The 27,357-nt window shown below is 48.5% G+C and overlaps 1 protein-coding gene across 6 annotated transcripts in view; it reads right to left on the bottom strand.

Moving 5' to 3' along the window:
- Nucleotides 1-27,357, bottom strand: part of Pde9 (phosphodiesterase 9) — a 150,912-nt gene that overhangs the window by 99,801 nt on the left and 23,754 nt on the right. For all 6 annotated transcript variants that reach the window (XM_025306633.1, XM_025306632.1, XM_025306634.1 and 3 more), the window contains one exon: nt 10,295-10,589. The gene's annotated coding sequence lies outside the window, so the exon portion shown is untranslated. The remainder of the gene's footprint in view (nt 1-10,294; nt 10,590-27,357) is intronic.

Below are 27,357 nucleotides of genomic sequence, written 5' to 3'. Positions count from 1 at the left end.
ACCACCGTAAGGGTATCTCCCCGCGGCCCCCGTTGGGGGTTCAAGAGAGGGCCGTGTAACGTCCTCGTTAGACTCGCTTCCGTTCCACCCGCGGATCGTGCCCATTCATCTCCCCGTGGGCTTCGCCCCGTCGGCGGACTCGTCGACTTAATAAATAACCCGAGGAGGTGTAATCCCGCGGAACAGAGCGAGATCGTGGCGCCTAAACTGCGTGCTTGGATATGCGAGCTTGGAAGGCTTAGAACACGGCTTTCCAGTAATTAGCGATGTAGCCCAGCGAGGAGCGAAGACATCGTTAGCTTTGTGCGATTAATGATACTAATTCAGTGCTTTCTCTCCTTCTCTCGTTCCTTCTCCTCATTTCTGGCTTCTTAAGCAGGGCGGAAGTATATTTTTATTACGTCGGCGATATTAAAAATCGCCCTTCTCTCTCTCTCTCTCTCTCTCTCTCTCTCTCTCTCTCTCTCTCGGCCAACGAACAACTGCTACGCTGCGCTGTTTCCTCCTACGACGGAATGCGGCGGAAATTGCAGAAATTGCAGGGAACTGGAGAAAATCCATTTTTCGTCGTTAATGGAAGGGAGAGCAAGCGAGTCCTCCGAGCGGAGAACACGATTCTCCGATTACACGGCCGATCTGCCCGAGTGTTGATCGTCGCCAAATCCGCGACATAAATACCGGGGCCCCGCCGGGTCGAATATCGTATTCCGCGCACGAGCACGGCGCGCTGGCTGGTGCTCGCGCGCAGGCGATCCGGCGAGTCTACAGAAGGAGCAGGATCGATCCGCCCGCGCCGCCCCGGAGTTCTAAATCCGCGGCGCGCGGATCCTAAATTTGTCCGCAGCTCGCGTCGGTCCGGCCGGCTCGCATTTAGCTCGCCGATAAATCGATCATATTAGGCCGCGCGCCATGGCCGCGGCGAACAATGAGCAATCGGCCGCTAATGCCGCGATTTGCAGTCGCGCGAGGGGATCGACACCGCCGAGAAGTCACCTGCGTCCGGTGGAATATCAAGCAGGCGACCGTCTGCATACGGCCGTCGCCGTCGCCGTCGCCGTCGCTTTCATCGAATCCCGCCGCCGCGTCTCCTCGTCGATTCCTCCTCGCACTGCTGCGATTCGTTGCCGCGTGCTTTCAGACGATTTCTGTGCGGAATTTTACGCGTTCACGAGCAAACGCCCGTTCGCGCGTTATCCTGAACCTGAAGAGTGTCGGATGAAACGAACGATATGCTCGACACGTTTGAAATCACGTAACAGGTTTCACCTTGTATAATTACGAGACGATAAGACCAGGTGTCTACGATCGACAATGCAGTCGGCACGTTCGACTCGCGAACTGTCTCACAGCGATGACGAGCAGTCTTATAGATCCCCCCCCTTCCCCCTTGAGGGGCTGCGAAGCTTCGCTCGGTCGTGGAGCGTTCTCGCCGTGCTCGCGTAGCTTCGGCTTAACGAATTCCTTGTCCGGATGATAATCGACGCAATTAGATAAACGCGATCGGACTGAGCGCGAAAGCTCGTCGTCGTCGTCGTCGTCGTCGTCGTCGTCGTCGTCGTCGTCGCCGGTGGTCCCGTCGTCGCAACCGCGCACAAATCCTCGTTAGATCCTCCAGAGAGGAGAGTTCGGCTCGTCGCCGAGCATTACTCACCGGGCCGGGACGATGCGCTGCTCCGCCGAAAGGCGCGCAGCAACGTGTCCAGCGGATGAATCGTAAGCCGACACGAGGCCGCGTCGCGAGGAAATCAAGAAAAGTCACCGGAGAACCGCCAGGAGGAACCTGCGTGCAGCGCGACGCGCGCGACCGGAGGCGTAAATCGCGCGGACATGTTAGCCTCGACTTAACCCGCCGCGTGAGATTCCGAGACACTTTTACCCCGACTTGAAATTTCCGCCCCGTTTTCCGCTTCAATCGCCTATATTATTATATATTTGCGTATGAGATATATAACTAAATTTATATATATAATTATATATATATATATACAGGGTGTCCCATTTTAACTTTCGCATTAAAAAATCTCGAAAACTATGAAAGATATTGAAAAAAGCTAAAACACGTTTTCCATGATTTCGAAGGGGAAAGAGAATGGCATTATCAGTTTCTTATTTGGAGGGCATTTTCAACTTAATTTTTTTAAATAGAAAGCCCAATTTTTTATTATATCTCCTTTTTCTACCAATTAATTTTAACAACTTTTGTCTGAAACATTTCTTTATTTGCCTAATATTTCTTGAAATATTTAACGGAAACTTCGTCGAAAGAAAAAATAGTATTAGACTCTTTTACTTTATTTACTTTATCAAAAATATATTACTATAATAGTGCCCTAACTTTTGTCAACTTATCGACCTTTGGAAATTTCAAAATTATTAAATATATATATTTATATATATATATATAAATTATATATTTTATCATGTGTGATTCAGATATGAATTTTGTCTTTATATGCGAACAATCATATAAAAATATGTATATCCACGTGCGGGAAAAAATATTGCTAAACGAAGAAACAAAGAATAAAGTTTTGTTAAATTATACATCGCGGACTAGCATAAAAAACAAGTTACTTTAATTAGATTCGTGCAACAGCATTTTTTTCCGTGCAGACGTGTATAATTATGAATGTTTATACTATATGGCCATTTAGAGATGATATTTTTTGTCGACGATCTGCCACTTGTGAGGTTAAGTGCAATCAAAATAGATTGGCATATAGGATTTGGAGTTAAATTAACGTGAAATGGAATATTGAGATTGATATTATTCCGCGTCGAGGACCAAACGCGCCGCTAATCTCCACGTTCGTCCGCGCCTGAAATTCTAATATTGCCCGAACATTTTTTTAATACGCGGCGTTGAAGTCGACAAAGTAAAAAGGTAAAGTTGTTTCCACCAGGTAGCGCGATATTGTTGGCGATGAAATGAAGAAATAACGCTCTGCTTTATATTCACTCCCACCTGCTGCTCGGAATTATTAGCAAAGAGATAATTGAGTTCGCGGGGGTGCAGGAAACAGGAAGAAGGAAGAGGGGAAGGAGAAGGTGCACAAGTAAAAGCCGACGCGGTCTTTTTAATATGTAAAGTCTCTTTTTCTCGCCCTCCCCCCTCCCCTTCTCTCTCTCTCTCTCTCTCTCTCTCTCTCTCTCTCTCTCTCCTGCACGCATCTCGCGTTCTTAAACGCGATCACGCTATATCCACGTTCTGTAATCGCATAACGATAATGCAATGAGACACGCATAGTGAAATAATGTAAAAAAAAAAGCAACCTAACGTCCCGAGGATATTCGAAATTCGCGCGCCTTTAATTCTCTAATTAAAATCCTACAATATTATTCATAGGAATCGCGTCCTCGATAAATACTCCGTACCTGCCACTTCATTAAATTAACTCATTCAACGTTATTCAAACTCGTACCAACGTTATTCGAACGTCGTATACCGGCACACCCGGCGGTATTCCGTTCGCGCGCACAGATCCACATATTGCACGGACGGAAAAGAGAAATTGCAGTTTCAAGTCAGATTCATCTCAAAGGGCTCGAAAGAAAGGACTGTCAACTATCTAAAATCCAATCCAATCACGATCTTCTCACGTTGCAGCTTCGCGACCGACGACTGCGACGACTGCGGCGACGGCGGCGGCGGCGGCGGCGGCGGCGGTTGGCATGTCTGCGAACTTTATAAGCGGAATTACGGCGCGAAAATGATGTCACATCTACCCGATTACTCGCGTTCCGATGATCGATTCGATATGCAAAACGCGGACGCGAGCTCTGCAACTGCAGGGAACTCGCGACGTGCAGCAGTCCCGGGCACTTGCCCGCGCCGGCGGACTCCTACCTTAATGGCGCACTTATTTACCTACCAACGAAACAGTGTGTAGTATGCGTTCCTCGTTGGCATGTACGCGTCGATATATTGCGCGCGCGCGCGCGCGAATTGCCTTGACGATTCCTTAACACCGCTTTTAGCGTAAACACGCTACCGCATATCGCCGTGAGCGAGGACAGCGACGTGCGCTGTGGAGGTAGACAGGAGATAGCCTCCGCAAAAATTCACAGCCAGATAAGGACTGATTTGTGACGACAGACGGTCGCCGCACACATAGATTGATTTTATATCTGTACTGTATACTGACTTTTGGAAATCTCAAAATCATCAAATTAACAAAAATCAGGGCACTATTGTAACAATATATTCTTGAGACTAAATAAAGCAAGGAAGTCTAGTACCACTTTTTCTTCCGATAAATAGTTGGCGAGATATCGTAAGTTAAATATTGAAAAAGTTATCAAGTTTTCCTCAAATATCTAAAAAAATATTAGGCAAATAAAAAAATGTTTTAGACAACAGTTGTTCGAATTGATTGGTAGAAAAGAACAGTGTAATAAAAAATAGGGGTTCCCATTTAAAAAACGCAAGTTTACCTTCAAACGACCTTTAAGGTCGAGGTCAAGGTCCAATTTGAGGTCACAAGAAAACAGAACTTTATGAACCCTAAAAACTTTTATTCGAGTCATTTTTCCCTATATTGCATAGGTTCTGAGATAGGAGGGGGGGGTCCGTTACTTTCAGAAAACTTGGTGTGTATATATAACTAAATTATTAATTTGCAACCTGAATAATTAATTTTAAGTTGTTGTGACCGGGCATCGGACCGAAGAACGCGTCGATCGAAGACGAAGGGTGATCGAACGTCGTCTTCACGTACCTTAGTATCTCCGAGGTAACGTTGTTGCAAAAGACGCGTCTCGTCTCTTTTTTGTCTTCCAATATCGAGCGGAGCGTTTATGTGAGAGTCGAACGGTCCCCTCGCCGTTCGCTTGTTTTCTATCCAAGCTCGGAAATCAATTTCGCGATGGTGTAACTAGCCGTGTATAGAATCTCGTGAGTTTCTGGGAAGCTGCGGCAGATTGTCCAATTTGCCGGCATCAATCGGATAAAACACGCCACGGCAAAGCACGGCAAAACTGATATGTACCGTGGACTCTCTTAATATAGTTTAAACTTGAAACAAAACCACCGAGCCAAATGGATAAAGCTGCAGGGAGAGCGTCGTGGTGAACTCTCGAAAGAAGATCCGTGTCGTTACAAGTACCTGTGTGCACGTGTATATGTGTGTGTGTGTGTGTGTGTGTGTGTGTATAAGTGAATGTGTGGTTGTAATATCTACGGCGCGAGCAATTTCAAAGCTAAAAATTCAAGATAGTCGAAGTTCGCCCAGGAGAGTTCCAAAATCATACGAGGACCTTCTCCGCGTCGCGCCAACTCTCGGTTGTCCCGTGCAGTAAAGCTTTTATCTTGGCGAAAAAAAGAAAAAAAAAACGTTTCGGAGTTAAACAATCGAGACAACCGGTTTCGAGGGAGAGAAACCGTGGTCGGAAAATTTTTCAAACGCGTCCAAAGTGCTTTTCCATCGAGTCCCCGTCGATCGTCCGTCATGAAATCGCGGTCGCAGTTTGCCAATATCGACGGAGTAGGAAATACGAAGAGCAAGATCGCTCCGCATCCCTTTAATTAAAAACGCATGAAATTTTCCGCATTAAATCCGTCGACACCGATCTTGCCGGCGAATTTCAGGAAATATCAACCACAGGGAGAGGTGAAGCTGGAAGACTAAATTTAAACTTTCGTCGAGGAAGAATTCGTTAAGAGATAACTGCTTCTCTGTAACGCTAAGAGAATATCGCCCTCGCACTCGTACCTTTGATAACACGAGAAGAAATTGCATAAGTTGGTGGGATTCGACGGTTGGAGCAACTCTCCGCGGTGGAAGATGGAAGATAATGTAACACGATGGCCAAAGTAGGACGTTGCCACGATGAATGTAACAAAAGGACGCCAGTAATGAATCGCTGAATCGGCATCTCCCCGTCTTTCTCTCTCTCTCTCTCTCTCTCTCTCTCTCTCTCTCTCTGTCTCTCTGTCCCTCACGCACACGTTAATTGACACACGAGGATTGAATCCATTATTCGACTGAGAGGTAGGCTAGGTATCAATTAACGGACAAAAAGCACCGCCGGCCATTTTTGCGTCACCGCCTTCGTCGTGGCCGGGACGATCTGCTCGCATTACACGAGTTCGCAATCAAAGTCGGAAAATTACACAATTCAACGCGCCGAGTCGCCACATAGAAGCGATATTCTGCGACACTGAACAAATAACGCGTCCGCGCGCTCGTCCATGGCCGAGCTATCGGCCATTTGTCCGTTTATCGCACTCGTTACAAATATTTTCAACGAGCCACTCGACCACTCAAATTACAGCAGGTAAAAGAAAAACGCGCCCGAGGACAAAAGTCCGGCGCGCGCGCGCGCACGAAAAAGAAAAAAGGGCTCCTCCGTCACGCTTTCGCCGACCGACGTGTCGTTTGCATAACGCACGATCTTCCAGAATTCCCATTGTTAATTCTTGCCCCAGCCTCAAGTGTGTCAAGTCAAGAGTTATATAAAATGAAGATGTCCTCCCCTGGAGGCTTTAAGGTCAAATGTCACGTGTGCAAAGAGCAAACGCGGGAGGAGAGGAGCACGAGTGGTGCAAGGCCGGTATTCGTGCGTTATGTTTCCTACATCCTCAAGGTCTTCGTCGCGAATCGATGAGTTCGGATATTCCCTTCAGCGACGAATTCCAGCGATATTTTACAAATGCTGTAACGCGCAACCGGAGACTCGTGAGACTTCGCTCATCGATTAAACGAATGTAAAGTTTGGCACGGCGACCGCGGCACCTTCGTACCGCTGACAGCAGGTACCTTGACGCGCGCGCAGACTTTGAGTCGCATACATCATGAGGAAGAGAGAGAGAGAGAGAGAAAGAACCTGACAACAAACACGCCGCGCGGAAAAACATGATGTATGTCCACGTTATTTTCGCGGTTGGTGGTGCGTCGAGTAATCACTCGGTAGACGCACCGCGTACTTCACGGCTATCACGCGATCCACTTACGCCGCGCGTTATTCTTAGCGTGACAAATCGTGTAATACGATTCAACGGTAATCGACGATAAACAACGACACTTACGTTCACACTTACGTTGACGCAGCCGCGATCGTCTAAAGATAGATCGCACCCCGACCCGTTTGATCATCGTGGAAAACTCGAGGAATCGGTTTACCCCGCCTTACATTGTGCGCCCAAGAACAGGCAAACACGTTACGTCAAAGGAGAATTCACGAGTACTCGCGGGAACTCTGCAGCATTTATACACATACGCGCACAAACAGTAACTACGAAAGATAGTAACGACGGTCAGGTATTTGCGTAACTTTTCCCGTTCGAGCGATGGCCGCGCGCGCTATTATGAAAGCTTGCAACAGTTTAGGACGAACATGGCTTGTGTATTAATTCGGCGCTTATCGTCTAGCATAATGTCGAGTAACTCGGGCACCGAGGTTAAGTAAAGAAAGCCACGACTGCCGATAAAGATAAAGAATAGCTATTAGCATAGCTGTAGCGCCGTTCTATTTTCCACGACATTCCGCTGGCTCTATCGTCTTAGGCTGCTAAAAAAGCTAAAGAAAGCACCAAAACGGTTGTACCGCTATTTTGAAAAATGTTTCCGCTTACGCTTGAAACTCCTTCGAAACAGCTATCGCAAGTGCATACTTGAGAGAAGTGATACGAACAGAACAGCTTTATGAAGGCACACATTTGGCAGAATGAAACGTTTTAATCTCCGAGCTGGATTACCGTCGACGGATCTAGCCAGGAAGATTAATATCCCGATTAATGTGCGATTAAATTTCGCATACTTTCAACACTTTTACTAACAAGGACGATAAAGTTTGTGGCGATTACCGCTGCAGTTCGTTGTTCTCTGTGAAGAAGACATTTTTCATCCGAAAACGTCGTCCAAATGCATTGTCGAGAAGAAAAGGATATTCTCTCTTGCTGAGAACACTTGCTGCAAAAAAAAACACCCCGAAAAGAGACACACAGACTTTCTCACTCCGAAAGCACAATTTTTTCGATGAAGATCCCAACGTTCAAACGCAGCCCCGCGAAACGCGCATCTCCGGACTTTCTCGCCAAATTAACGCACCGATGCTCGTGTAATCTCGCGACGAAAGACGACAAGTGCAAAACTTTCCTCCCACGCGAACGTGACTCCGCTGCGTCCGCCGTTTTGTCAAGTACACTTTTAAGTCCTTTACGAGACTTGTTTACGTATACTGACGAGAAGCTCGCGAAATCAAACTAAGAAGCGGTCGCGATAAACTTCTTACTCACCCATTATTCTAATTACCTTCTTTTCCTGCGAGAGAAAAGAAAGAGAGAGAGAGAGAGAGAGAGAGAGAGAGAGAGAGAGAGACTTACGAAAAAAGAGAGAAACGACGAGATTTATATTTGTTCGATAACGACAATTATTACATAACATACGACGCGTCGAGCCAAACATAAATCGCGCGCGATGTTTCATTCGCGCTGCAGCGATCAATCCGCGCGAAGATTGGCCGGAGATAAATCTCCAGAACCCTCTCACTCGTCCTATTCTCTTCCCCTCCCCCCACCCTCCCTCTCTCTCTCTCTCTCTCTCTCTCTCTCTCTCTCTATCTATCTATCTCTATCTCAATTTAGCCGCACTCATGAACGATTGCCGCATTTCTCGCGCATTTTCCTAGCCAGCTGATCAACCGAGCAACCATCGAGCAAGCAACCAATCAACCAGCCAGTCAAGCAGTCAGTCAGCCGCAGCTGGACGCGGCCTGACAAGGATCCTCCGTCGTCCTTCGTCGTGGAGGGTGCACACGACGACAACGACGAGGCGCTCGCTCGGACGGACGGACACTATTTTTAGATCACCAGAGAGCTCTCCATTTGGCACGACACTTCCACGAGAGGCCGTGGGAAGTGGTAAGTACCGCAGGATGTACCGGAACGTGTGTGTACCGCCGCGCCACCCCGTATAAATCCCGCGAGTACAATCCCGTAGAAGCGGTCCATTATGGTGGAGCGAAACGGAGACTTGGGGATAACCGGGTGAGACCTAAGAGGCCACTTTCGTCCGTCCGCGAGCGAGCGCGACAGCGCAACGATTGGATAACGAGCCATGAGAGAAAAAGAGAGCGATGAAAAAAATACTCCCGCGGCGGTCTTATTTAGGCTCCGACGGACTTAGCGCGCGCGCGCAACGACGTTCTTTGAATCGAGCGTCGGTGTTTGCTCTGTGCCAATTGTTTTCTTTTTCTCTTTCACTATTTTGCAACTTGCACCCCTTTCGCGCGCAGTAAAAAAGGTATCGCGCTAAGCGAAGAAAAGCGACTAGACGGTTTACTTTTCTTCTTCTTCTGTGTAAATGATCATTATCTCTTCAATAAAGAATATTTTCTTGATACCGAGCTTAAGATATAATCCTCGTAAAAAGAGAAAAGTCTCTTGTTTCTTCCGTGTGCCCAGAAGCTAGAATTTATTCTGCAAGAGAATTGTAAAAATTACGTAGGGAAAAAGCGAACCGAATTTTGTTGGATTCATTTTCTTATGTCCTTGATCGAAGCCAAGCAAGTTCGCTATAGTTCAGAATGCATTTTTAAGTAAATTGGAGATTCACGATAAACTTACGATAGGTTTGCCGGCGTATAAACTCGCGAAATACTTGAGGCAAATGACATTTACCTGAGAGCGCTGTGTATTTTTCCGTGTGCGCGACGCGCACGCGCTTTAAACTCCGATCCGGCCGAAGCTCATCGCCGCGTCGCAGTTTTCGTTATATTTTGCTTCCGTTATATCCTGCACGTGTTCGTATTCGTAATTTTTATCGCCGACCGGTGACAGGGCGAGGAGCTGAAGAGACACGAGACACGAGATACGAGACACGTTATATACCGAAGGTATAAATGCCAGGAAAATCTCTGCACGCAAGGTTGAATCGCCGCTGTTAATTCAATGGTAGAATGGTTGCGTGCGTGTGTGTGTGTGTGTGTGTGTGTGAACATTGTTACTGGAGATTAATGTCTAAATACCCGGATATATACAGGAGAATTACTGTGTGCAAACTGTGTAGTTTTGGTCAGCGGCTTACCCCGCACGTAGCGCGCGCAACCGCGCGAGGTAAGATGCAACATTCAGCGTGGCGCACGTAATTCGCGTAATTTTGTCGGCGCCGATGCGCCGATAGCAATTCCGCGCAGCGTGTATCGACCGATTGAATTTGCGCAATACTGCAATTTCAAGAGAGGATTCGTCTCTCGTCGCTCGTCGCCTCTCCGACTTTGTCACGCGCAACTTTCGAACGGACCGAGATCGTCCATTCAGCCGTTAATGGCGGCGCTAAACGTAAACGAGACTTACCTTACGTTTGTCCCCGTCTTCTTGTTTCTTCAGCATCCGACGCGCGTCTCTCCTCCGAAGGCCTTTCGTCCTCCTCTCTTCTGGCCGAAGAAACTTGAGTGTAATCCTCGCGTGTACAAACCCGAGCGATGCTCACTTGCAGTCACGAATCTACTCGCCTCTCGTAAGAACGAAGGTTACACGTCTCTCGCCCTCTCTCCCTCTCTCTCTCTCTCTCTCTCTCTCTCTCTCTGTCTCTCTGTCTCTCTCTCTCTCTCTCTCTCTCTCTCTGTCTCTTCCCGAACGACTCGACGATCTGGAACAAAACAGTCGCAATCTTCGATTAGATTAGATTACTTCAGGCACTTCAAGAACGTTATTTATCTATAGCGTGCGGGACAGAGAGCCGAGGAAAAAATATACCTGCGTCCGTGTCGTGACATAAGTCGCGATAACGCGAATCTATCGGTATCTCGATGTCGGGTAGATTCTACCAGTTAAATCCCGCCAGTGAAACGCGCAACGTTCGAGCAAAGAGCGCGATGCGCTCGTAGGATTCCTCACTACTTACAAAATCGTAGACTGACCGAGACTTGCCGAATTTTCGCCGCGAGAAATGCACACGCGGCGTACACAACGCACCGTTCAACCGTTCACCGTTTACGTCTCTCGCTTCGAGATCTTCGATTACAAGACAGCTTTCATGGGGAGACCCCATTTACCTCCGACGACATATTTCCTAAGTTAAAGCGCAGCCTCTCCCGATCGCTATAGGCTACCGATACCGAATCGTCCTTACAAGATAATAGCATTTCCCGAACGTCAGGCGAGCAACTTCTCGAAGCCTACTCGGGCGAAATTGTCGAGTCCGGGAACGACACCGAGCGACATCGAGCGCACGCTCGGAGCACGACGCGGTCATTCTTTCACGTCGTCGTCGTCGTCGTCGTCGTCCTCGTCGCCGTCAGACGGCGGGCAAGTTTGATCGCGAATGCGCGACCGATTTCAAGCGGCGAAACAGGAATTGAACGGTCGCAGCGTGCCGACTTAATGCGACGCGCGAGAGGACTAATGCGCGGAGATTTGTGAACGTCGTCACGTAGTCTTCCGCATGCAGTCAAGTGCGCGGAGAAACAAGTTAATTAAGAGGACCACCCACCCGGGCGCATCTCTCCGCCTTCTCTCCCGATGTTCCGCGACGAGATGGGAGACGTGCCAAGTCGGCACGAGAAGAGTCGATTTTCCGCTTCCTTCGAGTGACACGGCGCGACGCGACGCGACGCGACGCGACGCGACGCGACGCCTCGCCTCGGATGATCAAACGGCGATCTCTCGCTCCGTACGAGAGACAGGAAAGAGAAATGGAATTTTCGCCGTTGTTTCTCCGCCGCCCCCGCGGCGAGGGACTAACGAGCTACGTTTCAACCAGATCACAGCTCGATTAATCAATCGAGAGGTACAAGAATGCCGCTCGCTGAAAAGCGCACCTAAAAGCTCGTCCTTCCTCGTCCAAGTCACAAGATGGCACTCGTTTCCGTTTATCGCGCAAGCGACGTTCATTGTTCTCGGAAACGGAAATGCGAAAACAGGAAATCAATTACATTTTCAATCCCAATGAATCCCAAGATTATCATTTCAGGCGTTCCAAAGTTCCGAATGTCGAAGTCACTGATTTTCAATATCTTTCACATTGCCCCGCTCTTCTCTCTTTCTCTCCCCTCCCTCTCCTTCTGTTGCTCTTCACTGTTTATGCACGCGAGCGCATAACACAGTGCAATTTCAAGCCTCGGCCGCCGCGCCGCGCCGCGCCGCGCCGGTCTCACGAGCAGCTAACTTTGTCAGGCTGTCCAATTATATAACCGATGACAGGAGAATTCCGGTATGACCAGCGCGAACGGTAGCTTCCCGGCGCGCTCTTTAGCGTCTCGGCGATAATAGACCGTTTAATGCCATATTTTACGAGCTCGTAAAATAACCGATTAAGATCGCGGAGCATCATCGATGCCACCACCGTCGTTATCTCCGTCGTCTTCCGGCCTACAGTCATGTCGTCGTAAAATTGGCAGCGAATTAAACGTCATTTCCCCCGGAGCTCGCCACCGTTTTATGACGTTGTTTATCCGACGCTCGTCCGTTGTTCGAGCGCGAGCGCGAGCGATCGCCGCCAGTTCCTAGGTAAATCCGCCGATCAGAATCTTTTTATGATGTTCACGTGACCGCCTTATCGCGACCTCGTTCATCTTGAAAATTGGATCTCAGATTAAATCTCCGGCGGAGAGCCGGAGAAGGAGAAGGTGAGAGAGAGAGAGAGAGAGAGAGAGGGAGGGAGAAAGTCCGGCTGGAAAATTAACTCGGCCTCTCGGTAAACACAATAACGCGCTCGACGCACGTTATTACGACGACGATGCACCCGTCTTCTCTTTCGCCCGCGCTTGCGTCATAGTCGTAATGACGCTCCCGCGCTAAGTAACAACGTTAATTCGTCGAACCAACAGCTCTCGCGGCGGAACAATGACTGCGAAACGGCTTCTCATTATGGCCGGTGGGCTAGATTAGCACGGCAGTTCATTAAGTTTGCGAGCTATGTGGGATCCGGGGCGATAAATATTTACGTACTGCCGAATGTGGGTTACGTTTGCATATCACGCCCGCGAAGGATATTAGCGACTCCCGCAAATGCTATGGATCGAGAGCGCGCAAGGATATCACGTAGCTGTAGTCTTGATAAGGGTCAACTTTCGTCTTACGCATTTAATTTGTCCGCTTTCATTATCTCGTCGACGGCCATCACAATTTTCTCTAATCCGTATCTACTGTGTACATGCATACATACATACATAATGAATATTTATTGTATATATATATATATATGTTTATATATATATATATATAGATATATGTATTATATATATATATATATATACGGTAGCAGTTTGTTTAAACTGCTTCTCCTCGCTGGTTATTTTCCCACAAACGAAATATCCGATACTTTCCTCTTGTGTTAATGAAAATTGCCCCCCCCCCCGCCTTCTCATTATTTCGTCCGCATAACTGTGTCTCGCCGCGCATAAAGCAGACGACGTACACAGAAAAAATTGCGAAAAAATTATTTTCACCGTTTCGCAGAGCGACGTGTCTCTCTGCGTGCGGTAAATGAATAAATAAATTCTCGGGGCAGCACGGTGAAATATTAAACGCGCCAGCCTCACCTTTCGACCTTCTGTTTCCGTTATCGAGATCAAGCACACAGCGCAGACCGATCGCGAGAATCTACGAGCGCCTGAAACGAATATCGACAAACACTTGGAAGGAATCTGACTGAAACAGCTGAATAAATCAGCTGTTGAAAAATCACGAGAAATTCGGAACTCGAGATACTTCGGACTTACGCATGTGATGGATGGCGACGTAATTGTTAATCATTTCCTACTTATCGCGCGAGCGATATCTCTTGAGAGTCGCAGTCGGTAGAATGAACGCAATCTGAATGCAATCGGCTCGATCGATCGGACGAATGCGCGGATGCGAGGAAAACTCGAAGTAAAGAAAGATATGTACGCGTGTGTGTAAATGTGCATACACATATATACGTATATATACGTGTATACACGAGCGGTAACAAATCATCTCGACGACGGAAGCTCGTCCCGAATATATGCAGACACTCGTTCAAATGTTTATTATTCAGACTCAATACCGATCGCGATGAGCGTGCCCGACAAGTTTTCGAGAGAGCCAGCCCCTATTATTGGTATTTCCAGGAGCATGCTTATGAGCTTTTGTACGGCACGTATCACCGGAATTCGCCAAGATAAAGGCCACTCACGCGGTTGACTGCGAGAATCTCCGGAATCTCGTCTCTGTATTTCCTACGCTATAACGCATACGGTATTCTCAGCCCCTCCTTCCCTCACTCTCACTCTTTCTCACTCACTTTCTCACTCCTGTCAAAAAAAAAAACAGGCCTCATCTTCAGAACATCACGATTCTTCTTCGCGATATCGACCGGCAGAATGAACGGCGGTGCGTGCAAATTATCTGCAAATAACTTCCATCTTCCCTACTCCCTCTCTTTGGTTTTATTTATCACAGATAAAGGGGAGCAGGACGCGGAAGGTCCGATTTTAAAAAATCAACAGAAAAAAAGGTCGACCAGGAAGTGGAAACCAGGCGGAGAAACTTGAGTGAGAAAAATGGCACTCTACATGCTCGACTTTACCCTCCGGAGATCCGGAATGAAAAATTGACGCACAACATTCACGGCTCAGCTCCGCTCGGCGCAATTACTTTACACGCATTGACCTCCTCTCTGTTTTTCACTTCTTCTCGCGTAAAATACTTGGCGCCGACTCCTAATCTGCACATACACATACACATCCGTCATTGTTGACAGTGAATTCTCAACTAATACGCAGCTTATCGATTCTGTCGCCCGCGAGTCGAGAAAAAAGAAAAGGGTTAAAAAATCAATTCTTGCCGTCTTCGAAAGTTATTTATGACTCACTATATTATCGCTTATTGCGATATGTCATATATCCGGTCTCGGAAAATCGCGTCTGGTGCAGACACCCGGTGAGAAAAAACGCCAGCCTTTCCTTATCACGGCGATAGAGAGACAAGAGGCGTAAAAAAGAGCGATATGAGAAAGTCTAGCCGCTGAGAAAGAGAGAGAGAGAGAGAGAGAGAGAGAGAGAGAGAGACCAGGCTGCGACGAGCGACTTTTTCTCATCACCGCCGTCGCATTTGGCAAATGAATGACTTACCTCGCGTACGATCGCTTATTCATGCTGCCGCTCATAAATGAATCATCACGTATTCGCTCGTGCTCCGGGCGGCCGGGTCTCGCTTCAATGACAATTACACTTGCTTTCCGCTCGCCTTGACGACCGACTGGCCAAGGACGCCTCAGGCGTCTCTCGTGTCATCCGCGAACTTCATCCCCGTCTCCTTTTCTCGATCTGCCACTCTGCGTCTTACATTACGCATCTCTCTCTCTCTCTCCCTCTCTCTCTCTCTCTCTCTCTCTCTCTCTCTCTCTCTCGCTTTCTCTCTCGCTCTCTCTGTCCCTTTCAAACTCTCAGAGTTCATTGGACGAGCGCTTCTGATAGGAGGAACATTCCAATCTCCCTCCGATTATTGTTGCCACATCGGCATGAATACTTTCGGAAACTTGGGACGCGCGCCGTCTTGCAGCAAGAGAGACTCGGACTTCGTTCCCGACCGATCGATCACGAAATGGAGATGAGGATTTTTGTAATTACACCGTTCTTTATGTCGCAAACTTTGTGTATATATTTCTCCTCCGTAATATTTATTTTATAAATAAACAGCTCGAGGAAGAAAGAGAGAGAGAGAGAGAGAGAGTTTTATGTGGACTCCGCTTCGTTAAAAGTTGAATTTCCAACTTGATAATTCGAAAAGTTAAAAATGAGCGAGAGACGCAGGAGCGTTCTATTAAATTCCTCTCGAAGAGAAGCCAATCCCGGCTCTTTTTCGGAGCCTTGTGACGTCACGCTTCAGCCAGACAATTTTTCGTTTTTCAAAACAACGTCTACTTGAATATCCTATAATGCATCTCTCTCTTTCTCTCTCCTTGGTTTCCTCTTCCTCCTTTTCCTATCAAACGGCCGAGATTCACTTAGTACTCGACAGCGGGTTGACGCAACAGCGAGTCGAATCGAGCGCGATGCATACGTGTTCTCCAGTCTACCTCGCAACTATCGGAAATCGACACTTGACCCGAGATGTCAGAGTGAGACATAAAGAGAGAGAGAGAGAGAGAGAGAGAGAGAGAGAGAGAGAGAGAGGGAGAGGGGCCTTAGTAGTTTCAAACGAAAGGTTCTGACAGTCGCTGCGCGTGCTCACGACCGTACATTGACTAAGAGACCACCGTTCGAGAGGTAAAAAGAAAGAGAGAGAGAGAGAGAGAGAGAGAGAGAGAGAGAAAGAGCGCGAGAGCGAGCGACTAAGATGGTGCAAAGAAAAATGACGAGAAGGAGCGAGCTCGATGCTCGGGAAAAACGATACGCGGGAAGAGAGAGAAAGAGCGGGGGGAAGAGAGGGAGATTGAGAGAACACGCATCAAATATTTACGCTTTCGTGGACGATGCTTTGCGTCAGCAAAAGAGACAAAGTTTCGGGACCGAGCGAAGAGACAAACTCTTGACGACGATACGATCGCACTCGCGAAATATTAACGATGAGGCGTTCGACTTCGGCGATAAAGCGAGAAGTGAATTTGTAGCGAGGGGCTAAATTATTGATGCGTTCTTGTTACAACGCGGTGATTGGGGGATAATGGAATATGAGATGCACCGCTTTGAAAATTCAGCCAAACGGAATTGTTGAGCGCGAAATAATGAGATTACGCGCGCCGGCAGTTTTCCCCGCTCTTTTACTCCCGAAAACCTCGCTGATTGCTCGCTAAAACCGTAATCTCCTTGCAGACGATAAAATATCGCTAGTCAAATTGTTCGACTGCAGAATTGTTTAAGTTGATTTCAACAATTGCAAACAGCGTCTGCGAATGCAGTTCGTTTCTCACACTCTTTATCGCTGGGAAATCGTCGGGCGCTTCTACGCGGCACGCAAACAATTTCGACTGATTCTTCACGTTACATCGCCGACACTTCGTTCACACCTGGCGCACCTGCAATTACAAAACTCGAGACGAAGCCCTTCGTCCCTTCGTCCTGAATTCCCTATAATGCGCGCAAGTCCTCGGCTGCAACTCGGCTACGCGCTCCGAGAGCCTCGACTTACGTTTATGCCCCGGCGCGAAGGAAAAATTCGCACCTTCCCGTCGCGAATTCGAGAAATCGTGCAAGAGCAGTTGACGACGTACGCGCGTCCACGAAGTGGATCGACTGTCTGGGAACGGAAACGGGGAATGGAAACGGAGAAACGATTTATATATCGCGTCGTGCACGCGCGCGCGCGACAAACAGCTGCAACTGTTCGCATGTGAATATCGACACGTTTCCGACGGCGATGGCACTAACGATGACATTCGGAGGGAGACGGCCGAGATGACGGTGATAAATTGGCGGCGCCGCGCCGCCTAAGGCGTCGTCGCAAGAGGGACGCAAGAGGAAAATCACACGGGGACGAGGTGGCCGCGGTAGCCGTCCAGCCGCGGCCGAATCTCGTACCTGCGCGGAAGAGGAAAGGGGAAAGGGGAAACGCGCGCTCGCGCACGTGGACGACGACGTGACGGCGCGAGGCGAAGAGGATGCTTGTGGTTAATCGCGAATCGCACCACGGACATCGACGGACGACACCTGCGTCACGAAAATCATTATCGCGCAGTTTATCAATTTTCCCTTTTACCTTCGAATATTGCTCGACGACTTGCTGACTTCGTGACGAATATATATTCGACGATAATCGAGAAAGACGCGAAATTACGTCAGATATATAATATCCCTCGTCGAAGGTGAATAAAAAGCGACGCGTCGTTCGCTCGTCCGTGGAATCGAACGGGCAAAGGAAAACACGCTGCGCCTCCGAGAGAGAGAGAGAGAGAGAGAGAGAGAGAGGGAGAGAGAGAGAGGGAGAGACACCCCGTGTAGCGTCTATAAAAATATCTTGGCGCGTGTGAAAGTGTTCTAACGAGGGTGAAAAGTGACTTAGATGACTCGCGATAAATCCTCACAAAGGCGATTATCGACGCACAACGACGACGACGACGACGACGACGATGGCGTTAGAGCCTCGATCGATCGCCGGCTACAGGACGAAGAAGTGTTTCTCCGCCGCGGTCTCGTACGTGCGTCGCACGTAGCACATTATAACGTATCGATCGCGATCTGCATCGAGCAGAGGTAATTATCGTCGGGGCCGACCTTCGCGCCGAATAAAACGTCCGAGCTACGTATCGGCCGGCGGTTAATCGCGGCGAACGAGCGGCAACCGGACAATTAAGCCCGCAGGAGGAAGTCATAAGAGACGGCCACTCGAAATTTAATTGACGTCCGCCGTGGCCGCCCGCGAGCAAACTCCTTTCCAAGTTAAATTCGCGTCGATTAGGTTAATTGCCGATCGGACGAGCAAAACGCGAACGATACACCGTCGTCGTTATAGCTCGGCTCGAGGAAGCCGCGGAGATACATCACGCGTGGATCCGCTCCGAAGAATCACTCAATGTCGCCGCTCTCCCGCTCGCCCTTCCCACTAATTCTAATAAGAGACCTGATTGGACGCGACGGGCGATTCGAAGGGGTTTCGGTGCGACTCCGAGGAGAAATCTCGTTCGATCTTGGCGGCCTAAAGTTCCCCGAAATGTGCCTAAAAATGTGTCAACAACAGAGTCTTTTACATATTGATGTATTCATCGTAAAATTCGCCGATATTCCAATTTTCCGATATTTGCAAATTTCTCCATTATCATATTTGTCTCGCTGTAAAATATTCGTCACACACAATATATAATTTTGTTTCCGTTTTATATCGAGCAAAAAAAGTCGAGCTCTCCGCTCGACGTTCGGCCGGATAAAGAATTAAATAACCTCGACCGAGCGCGGAAATCCCGCTGCGGAAAATCAACTTGAAAATTCCCGCGCGGAGCATCCTCATCATCAAGAATATTCAGTGCGAGGATCGCGGCCTCAGCCACGAGCTGTAGCTGTACGAAGAGCAAATTTCACTCCTTCTCTCTCTTTCTCCTCTCGTTGTGCGCGAACCTTTAAGACAAACGATATTAATGCGACTTCAAGCGGCGGCACCTAGAGCGCGGCGCGGCGCGGCGCGGCCCGCGAACGCGACGACGGAAAATTCCTTATCTCCGCGTGAGTTGCACGTTTCGTAAAAATCAAAGGCCGCCTTGGCCGCGCCGAAGACGGCGGAGAGAAGTGGAAATAATTGGCGGGGTCGAGAGCGTACGCGAAGGAAAGCACGGCCGGGACTCGTTGCGCGAGTCGAGAGCCGCCGCCGCGCGCGCTCGCGCTCGTGACGGAAAATCAGATTTCTTTGTGCGCCGCGGGCCGTTATTCGAGAGGAAAGAGAAAAAGCCCTCATCGTTCTTACTTTCCAGACGATAAGAACGAAGACGTAACACGCCGGCCTTTACCACGCGCGATACGCGCTCCAGATGACTCGCTCGAGTGATCTCGCAAAGGTCGCTCACGAGCTCAGTAGAGGAAACGTACAGTAACAGAGAGTGTGCCGAAATCGCGTTACACGTACCTCGACTCTTTTCCACCGCTCGCCCGCGAAGCAGCGAGCAATCTCAGTGGTGCATAAAGTCACCACTGAGGCCTTTCATTTGTTTCACGATACGCGCGATAAGGCTGGATTCGCCGCCTGGACGGCCGCGCCGGCAGACAGGAGAATCCGTCAAGCCAGTCCTAAGACTAAGTAACTCCACCGAATGACCAAATTGCATTTGTTTATTCATGCGCGGCGAGCAAACAAACTGGTAAGGAGCCAAAAGTAAAATACAAAAAAGTCCACAGAATTGACTACTAATTCGCGAGAGTTCCGCGAGTCCAAATGTGCTAGATGAGATTTCTTCGCCGCGTATTTCCTCCAATCGGTCGTCGTCGATGTGTACTCGATTTACTTGACGGTGCGTCAATATTGTGATATACGCGAAGCCACGAGTCGATGCAGTTTACGCGCGAAACAAAAGTGCTAAAGATAACTCGTTAGCATCCGAGGACGAGGCAAGTAATTAGCCATATCAAACGGGAACTTCGCGAAGCACCCTACGAACACCTGGCCTCGCCTCGCCTCGCCTCGCCTCGCCTCGCCTCGCCTCGCCACGCCTCGCCCACATACATAAGCGGTAAGCCGCTCGTCGTTCTCATCGTAATATCGATAATTTGATTCCTCGCAGGCTGTTTCAATCTCGAAAGCCGTGAGAGCCGAAGTTTGTGCGGTCGAACCGCGGCGAGACTTAAAAAAGCAACTCGCGCACAATATCGCGGTCGTTAACGTCGCGCTTATATCTCGCCTAATTAGCGACGTGTCTTCTTGACGTTCTTCGCTGCTTCGGAACCGAGAGAAAGGAAAGAATTAAAATAGAAAACGAGACAGAAATTCTGAAAGCGATACCGCGAAGGGGATCCGCCTCTTGTTCGAGGACTGTTCGAGAAGAACGAAAGCGGACCGAGTGAACTCGGTTATTCCGAGAAGCTGATCGAGACACGAGCGATATCGTATATCGATCTTCCGACAAGAGCTATCACCTTCGCCAATGTGCGACTTTCCTCGTCGCGTCACGCTCGTCGCGAAAATACTTACTAATCCCGCGAATAAATTCGCAAGCGGCAAGCAAAGATAGCGGCGCATGTACGTACGTACGTAAAGTTTATCGTTACATCCCTATTAAGTCGCTATTAAGTTGCGATTACCGTTATTATCGGACGCATTATTATCTACGTTTAATCTCGCCTGCCTCTGACACGGACGTTACGTTTGACGTAGAACACGATAAGTTGCGTCATATTAAAATGTATGCACATCCATGATTGCTATCCTTGCTAATTATTATTCGATTTGCGCGCTTGCGTAAAAATGCACGTAATGCGTGGAAAACAGAGAAGAGGTTCGAGAAAAGGGGCCGCGTCTTCTTGTTCGGAAACGCGGCGCCCGCCGGAGTCGAGGAGGAAGTCTCCCAATTAGAAATGAAAAAGACGAGAGACGCGCAGCGGGATATGTCGTTTCTGCCGCCGACGGAGACGTGGGCGGCGCTTTTCGTTTCGAGTGTTCCTGTTCCGAGCCGCCGCGATATATTTAGCCACCGTGACATTTTTCCCCGGGGGTTATCGTTTCGTTCTCTCGTACCTTTCATCCGCCTCTGCGTCGGCTTGCAGCCGAGAGCGAAACACAAGAGACGTTTCAGAAAACGAGCGAGAACTACTTCGCCCCGAATGTCAATCTTTCCTGAAATGAAAGCTCGTGCGCGCGAATTCGCGCACGAGCAGGAGTGGCCATTCCCGGCGCTCATTCATCGTTTCGCGATGAATGAGCGATGAATGTTTCTACATATATTTCTACAGCAATCCGCGAACGACAAGAGCGATACGGATCGGACACGACACGACACGGTCGCGGCAGCGGCACTTGGCAGCGGCACTTGGATCGACGACTTTTCCGTCGCGATTAAAAAAGCCATTACGTTTCATTCTTCCCTGTCGCGGCAGAAAAATCTGGAGGAGGTCGACGCGGCGCGGTGGGTGGACCGCGCACCGTTCGGCGCAGCGGAGAGTTTCCTTCGCGCGAATTTCCGCGCGAACACAACTTCGAACGCGCCGTTCATTTTAGTTTCGCCGACGAGACGAAATTTCGCGAGCTTTGTGGAAACGACGCTACGTGCCGGCCCGACGCATTGCGTTATTAACCCGTTATTAAGCCATTGTTGCTGCACGCATCGTATCGATTGCTTCCGCGCTTCGCTAATTATAATGCACGGTAACCGCAATAAACAACTCGTCTAACGATATCGTATCTCTATCCGGCTAGAAACAGTTTCGGGATGGCCCCTATCGAAATTTAATGGATCATTAGGCATACACGCGCGCGCGCGCGCGCGCGCACACACACACACACACACGTACGTGGGCGATTATAAGCTAGTGAGCGTCAGCAGCGGCGCAACATGGAATATTTATTAGAGAAACACATCGCGCCCTCGCGTGTGCATACTCGAACTAGAATCTAATTTGCGTCCGTTTAATCCGCTGTATTTGATAGGCGCAACTTAGTGAATACGTGCGCGCGGCTGTTTGCACGCGCGCGTACGATTTGAATTTCAGTTATAATTATTTACATTCGCCGTCCTCGCGAATGATTAATTTGATTGCGCGTGTGCGATCGCGCGGTCGAGCGCGCGCGCAGGTCCCGTTTACACGATTCACGAGTCGTCATTATTGCGTAATTCCCATGGCCGTCGGCCCGCGGGTTTCTTCCGCGGGTTTAGTCTTTTATAACGCGAAAATTTCGAACGACCGACAAGCGATACAATAGAAATTATGCGCGCCGCTGTGACATAACATTATAACAACACGGTTATATCTATGAAATCCGTGCGCTACGCATAATCTCCGTTATGTCGTTCTCGCTATAATCGGCTATGCCGCAATCGCGACAATCTCCATTGCCATTATTCGCGGGGACACTGCGCCGCGAAAGAGATATATCGGCAGATACGGCAAAGGGGGAGAGAGAGAGAGAGAGAGAGAGAGGGGGAGAGAGAGAGAGAGAGAGAGAGAGGGAGAAGGAAAAAGCACTTCCCGCTTGAATGATCATAATCGTATCGGATGCCGGTAAATACGCGCTTATGCAATTTGCCCGCGTTTTCGTGAGGAAACGTGTACTCCTGACGGAAATATCCTTCTCGTTGCGCAATATGAAACTATATTTACGCGCATGTGCCTTCTTCCTTTTACCCTCCCAGCGACAAACAAACCCGGAGACAAAATTGAAGTATCAGAATAGCGACGGTAATGTCGCCTCGCCAGGATCATAACGAAATTTCACATCCGATGCGATTCAATCAGCCCGCAAGGCTATTTCCGTCGAATGTTACACGAAAGAGGCAGGAAGGGAGGGAACAACAACGCGTTAAAACAAATCTCAAATATCCGATTAATTCCAAGCAGAGCGCGCGCGCGCGCGCGCGATGGGACTTCCGCTGGCAATGTGATGACGGCCGCGCACGCGCACAGTTTCCGCTTATCTAAAGCGAAAAGGAGACAGATCGACGTAACGAAACGAAGACGTTCCTGTAATGCGGAAAATCCTGATTTACGGCGGATCTCAATCCACCGGCGACGTTCGCGCAGAGAACCCCCCTCGTGGGCCCTCGGTGCCCCTCGGGGCCCTGAGACATCCGTAATAAGATTCCGTCGGCGTAAATACGATCCGAGGGCGATCGGCGAGGGTGCGCGAGACGACGAGCGATACCGCGATGTTGCGGAAATTGAGGAAGCGAGAGAGAGAGAGAGAGAGAGGAGAGGAGAAAGTTCTCTCCTCTCGCTCGCTCGGTGGGACACGTCGCAACGCGTCGCATCGCTTATCCTCCCGCAAGGAAACAAATTTCAATTATCGTTCGTTCATTAAGCGCCTTAACCCGCCCCCTCTGTAGGCTGCCGCCGACGACGGGGGACGAAAAGACCGGCGAGAAGACCGGGGGCCGGCTGCTGGATCAATACGGCGGATTCGCGCGAATCCAAAAGCTACGCTCGGGCGCGCCGCTTTTCCGCGATGTCCTTCTCTTCCTCTCTTCCTCGCGCGGAGAAAAATGTCTGCTTGAATGAGCCAATTCTCTGGTGAAGTGCCAACGATCCAAATTCAGATTCAGCAAGGAGCAAAATTCTCTTGCAAGTTGAAATCCAGAAATCTTGATAATTTGTTAGGTTGATTTCTCTCGTAACGAAAATTCCGCATCGTTTCACCCAAAAATGCTTCATCCGACTAAACATTTCTCTCCCTCTCTCTCTCTCTCTCTCTCTCTCTCTCTCTCTCTCTCTCTCTCTCTCTCTTCGTGTATCTATCTATCTGTCAATCTGTTTATCTGTTTTCTAGTCTATCTATCTTTATTTTTCACGACGACACGATACCATGTGACATCGCGAGAGAGTATCTGGATATTCGAACGCGCATCGACCGTGCGGAGAGCGTGCCTTATCGTCGTCCGGTGCTCGTGTATATTTTAAAATAGAGTGAGATGCGGCGGCAAATGAGCCGTTCAGCGCTATTGTTAGATAATCGAATTTTCCGCCGAATGAAAATAACACGTCTCCGTAGGTGAACTTTAGAGGAAAGCGCGAATTCAGGACGGCAGGACGTGACGTTGTGATCCGCAGGTGAATTGCGGTATAGTTGGAAAAAAAGACATCCTTCTCGTGTTGTCTGCTCACCTATGGAAGGATATGTCGCAACAGCTTCGTAGATCGTTATCTCACATGCATATGCATTTTCGCCGACAAGAATCTTTCGAGGGCTGCCGACAGCATCGCTTCTTAATCCAAACGAGCGAATAACCATTTTCATTTTAATTCGAGTCACAGTTGACGCACGCACGAATGTGCGCGCGCATCGTTCCGCTCGCGTTAGTTTTGCAAAGGTCGATAATGTTCCGGTAAATGCGAAGGTTTGAAACGGCGCTTACACGTTGACCGTCGCGCGTCGGGCACGGCTTTTGCATTTTTCATCTCGTACACAGTCGTACGTGCTCTACGTGCGTCAAAACGCAAGCGACCCGATCGGGCTAACCGGACTGGAGTCTGACGACTCCAACTCGAACGGGACAGGCAGGCATTAAAAGCTTCTCTATTTCCTCCCTCTCTCCCTCTTTCACTCTTAAATGTGACTCATCAAGTGTCATTGTGCACGTCAACAAAGCGTGCAAGAACGTGCAACTACATTTGCATCGATTAGAGCGAACCGTGATATGTTAAATTAATTTTTAGAGGAAACCCGCTATAGTGATGGTAGACAACAGTTAGTTACATTCATCTACTTATGTGTATATAGATATTCACATACATATGCAGATACAAGTTTGTACACCCTGCCCTCCCTCCCTCACCCCTCTCCCCTGCCCTCTATTTGCAATTTTTTTCTTCATAAATGCGAGTTAGCGGAAATATATAAATAAATAATTACGTGCTCACATATACACGCACATACATATGACAATACACACACATACACGCATACACTACATACTCTCTACGTCCACGTTGTTGGCTCTGGATAACGCTAAAGGAGAACATTATCATATTAGGGAACATTTCTCGGAATTTTTTGCGCGATATAACTATAAATTCTCATAATTTACAGAAACTGACAGTTCCATTTTATTCAGCGACCTCGAAAACCTCTTTTTTTCCTATTTTTTTCAAATTTGAAAATTTTAACATTGTCTTTACCCCCAGGGCCGGGACCACCACTTAAGTGGTGGTCTCCGTGATCAGTACTTTGTATACGATGAATATACGATATAATGTTCATTTTTTATCGATTTTCTTCGGGGAATCTTCTATCTCAAATGCCGGCCTTCTAAAGGTTCTAAAAAAAAGCCGTGACGTGGTTAAATCAACTCTACCAACTGAATCGTCAATCCAAGTTTTATTATTAATTACTCGAAATATAATTAACGTTCTCTCTTCTCGGCTCTAGTACGAGTGAAAACGACGTTGAAAGTTTAATATTCTTATGTCTCCCTCCCTCACTCCCTCCCTCCTCTCTCTCTCTCTCTCTCTCTCTCTATCTCTCTATCTTTATCTCTATCTACCGCTTCCTGTCTGTCTCTTTCATGGAGAAGGACGACCTGAATGTTTCGAACACATCATATATTACGTATGTATTGGGAATATCCGGATCTCAACGGATCTATGCGCGTAAATATACGTTTGCACACATACATAGGTATGAAGAGGTGAAATATGCCGGTAATCGTACATATCGAGCACAAAGAAAATTAAGCCGCTCTTATCGCTCCTCACGGAAACGAATTCGATTAATTGACAGATTAAAACCGAAGCGAGACCGTCGACGAGAGATATTCACGGGAGATTCGCGCGCTTCCATTAAGTAGAGAGACACAATGCATACACGCTATGTATCATACGTATTCAGCTAATGCATATACACCGAATCACATACAGCTATGTACATATCTTTCCCGCAGCCATTTCAAGATGCTATGCAAAACCGCGGAAGATTTCACACCTCGTAACCAGGACGTTCTCCGCATCCAGGGGATGCGCTCGCCCCCTCATTTCCCTGACAGATAAAAATGGCCAAGGAGAAAAATAAAAATTGTCAACGAAGAGAGGTGCTAACGAGAGGGTAGGTAGATGGGTAGGTAGGTAGGTAGGTGGGTAAGTAGGTAGGTAGGTAGGTAGGTAGGTAGGTAGGTAGGTAGGTAGGTAGGTAGGTAGGTAGGTAGGTAGGTAGGTAGGTAGGTAGGTAGGTAGGTAGGTAGGTAGGTAGGTAGGTAGGTGGTAGGTAGGTAGTAGGTAGGTAGGTAGGTAGGTAGGTAGGTAGGTAGGTAGGTAGGTAGGTAGCTAGATAAGTTGGTAGGTAGGTAGGTTGGTAGGTAGTTGGGTAGGTAGATGAGCAGACAGTCAAGCAGGCAAGTAGACAAGCAGGCGCGCCCATAAATTAGATCGTAAAGACGGTTCTGTATTTCCGTACGTTTCCGCGTCGACAAAAAATCTGGTACGACGACGACGTCGGGGCGGCGTACTTCCTCCACCCTATCCTCCCCCCCTCTCTCTCTCTCTCTCTCTCTCTCTCTCTCTCTCTCTCTCTCTCTCTCTCTCTCTCCCTCTCTCCCCGTTAATACAGAAGAGAGCGCGCACCGTGGCGAGTCGGGTTCACCTGACAAGGCACAGGGGTGCATCGGATGCAGCGATGATCAATAACTCGAACCGCATACACTCGGCCGTGCCTATCGACTCGCCGGATCTTAGGTTAGTTTCCGCCCCCGTCGTTCAGCCTCTTCACGGAAAACCAACCGACATGTGTGTGTGTGTGTGTGTGTGTGTGTGTGTGTGTGTGTGTGTGCTCGAGACACGCACCGAGATATGCCTGAGCCTGAAACGTCGACGTCGTTTTTCCCGTGGTTGTTTATTATAACCGTATGCGTCGGATATCCGAGCGGACGAGCAGGAATGAGAGAGAGAGAGAGAGAGAGAGAGAGAGAGAGGAGAGAGAGAGAGAGAGAGAGAGAGAGAGAAGGAGCAGACGGAGAGAGGAGAGAGAAAGACGTGGAGAAGAAAATACATGGAGTTAACATATTACCTAATCTAAATGCAAACTGCAGCTCTAAAGCCATTAGATTCGAATTGAAAAACAAGAATATTATTGGAAAAAAATCAACGCAATTTGTTTCTTCTCCAATTTTTCCCTCATGTGTCGCCACACGAGCTGCTACATTACCAAACGACACATGTGCTCCGAGATGTACGGCCCAGCATTTCAAGATAAAAATTTCGAGATTAAAGATAACGAGATATCGATACTCTTCCGCTTATTTGACGTCGACGCTGCTCGATGTTTCATCAAGGAAGGAATCGCAGCCTCGTTCGCGATATAATCGAGCGAGAAAGCGGCGACGAATAGTTAAAGTT

This window comes from Harpegnathos saltator, unplaced genomic scaffold, assembly GCF_003227715.2.
Source record: "Harpegnathos saltator strain DR-91 unplaced genomic scaffold, Hsal_v8.6 scaffold791, whole genome shotgun sequence".
Lineage (NCBI taxonomy): Eukaryota > Metazoa > Arthropoda > Insecta > Hymenoptera > Formicidae > Harpegnathos > Harpegnathos saltator.
This window is presented reverse-complemented; position numbering and strand designations above follow the sequence as displayed.